This window comes from Chaetomium globosum, genomic scaffold (genome assembly GCF_000143365.1).
Source record: "Chaetomium globosum CBS 148.51 scaffold_2 genomic scaffold, whole genome shotgun sequence".
Classification (NCBI taxonomy): domain Eukaryota; kingdom Fungi; phylum Ascomycota; class Sordariomycetes; order Sordariales; family Chaetomiaceae; genus Chaetomium; species Chaetomium globosum.
In genome coordinates, this window is record NT_165977.1 from 526,699 (window position 1) to 528,599 (window position 1,901).

Sequence of the window (1,901 nt, forward strand, 5' to 3'; positions counted from 1 at the left end):
CCAAGACAGACTCATGGATCATCCGAAGCACCAAAGGGTGCCCTGCTGGAGTTCAAGACAAACGAATCGGAAATTGTCGCCCTCCTTCTGTCGATAAAGGCCGTGGCCTCGCTCCCTTCCTCGCCTTCCTCTTCTCACGCAGGAGACGAGCGGCCTGTCTTCCGTCCCGCCTCCCGCAGCACTGGCCCATTGAGACAAGGCCGTGACAACTGTCATGATTTGGACAAACGACTAGGCAGCATCCCTGGTAGGGATGCAGGAATGTTATCGAAAATAGTAGGTGTGGTGGGAACTCGCCGGCCAAGGTCTTTGTTGGGTAGCGGAGCATACCGATAGAGGTGTTGGCACAGTCAGATAAGACCACAAATCCACCATGCCGTTCAAGCTGGCAGAGGCGGCGGGTGCGGGAAAATCAAGTTGGCTTGAGATATTCGTGATTCTGGGCTAACAGTGATGATGTGCGTAGTGCCGTGTCACTGCGTAGTGCCGTGTCACTCTTACTGTATTCTCTCTCTGTTGGCCCCTAACTCTTGTACCATGGCGACAGTGGCCATAGCATCATCCCATCATCCTTGAAGATCGTAGAAGCCAATGTGAGACATCCATCGCTACGAACGGACTCCTAAAGCATTTATCCCATCGTAAGCATCATCTCATATCTTCACAAGGCCCGCAGCGAGCGGCCGATGGCGGCTCAACCCGCGCAAGGTTCCTAGGTAGGTATGTAAGATTCAGGAAGATACATGTGCGGTTTACAAATTGGTTCCCGAAGTTATGGTATGTACTAAGAGCGTGATTAAAACCCCATAAAAGTTGCACTACAGCAACTTCCACCTGGTTTCTATAGAGAAATACCTCTTGTTTTCTTTTTCTTTTGGGGGGGGGGAGGGGGAAGGGGGGGCGAAGCAGAAGTACAGAACCGCCCACTTGAGAGCTCGTCACTGAACAATAAGCCAAATTGTGACGAACCTACTTCTGAACCCGGTCCTGTTAGGGTTCGGCTTCGGTCGAAGGTAATCTTTCAAGGGTGCTTAGGTTCGGTGCAGCCAAAGGGTGCACAACAAAGACTTGTCTCAACAGTAGGCTTTCGAGCTTGTAGCGAACTGTAGTTGTGATTGCTAACGGGAGAACTTCCCAGAGCTCCCCAGAACGAGTGGCTATATAATGCTATCTGAGCCGTTGATCCCAGTGCTCCCTATGCTCCCGGGGAGCATTGGGAGCGTTGGGAGCGTAGATGCTCCCCGTGCTCCCGGGGCTGGAAGGGAGCGCCGGGAGCACCCCCTTCTGGCGTTATGATTGGTCCAATGTTTCCGTGAATGATTGGACGGGACGTCCTGCGTCCTGCAAGCCAAGACCGTACGGGTCTTAATCCGTGACTTTACAAATCCTCCAAATGGCCAGTGTGACTATTGTTGGAAACGACACTCAGACGGAAAGATCGGGGAGAAAAGAATTGATTGATTGTTCTGTCTTCCTCAGTGGCGGGCATCGCCCTGACCTCCTTTTTATGCTTCTTGTTCAGCCCCTGGAATCCCTTTTGCATTAACTAGCGCATCGGCAGTCGAGATTCCGTGTTTCAATTTCCACAACTTCCAACACAAGTATCCGCAAGAAGGTTCCATGTGACGAATCCAACAACTATAACCTTATCCCCATGGCCTATTCTCTGCACCCTCCATACTGTAAATATGTCCTGCTAGCCCCCGCTTACAACTCTCTAACTGTTAGGAATCATAGGTGGAAAGGACAATAAAAACATACCGTTCGATGATTGTGCTCTATTGAGAGAAGTAACGAAACGAAAGTATGATCTTGGGTTTCGCTGTGGAAGTGACCTCACGCAAGGCTCAGCCGCTCTGGCACTTGGCAGGAATTGTGGGCAGCAGGAAACCAAGTAATCG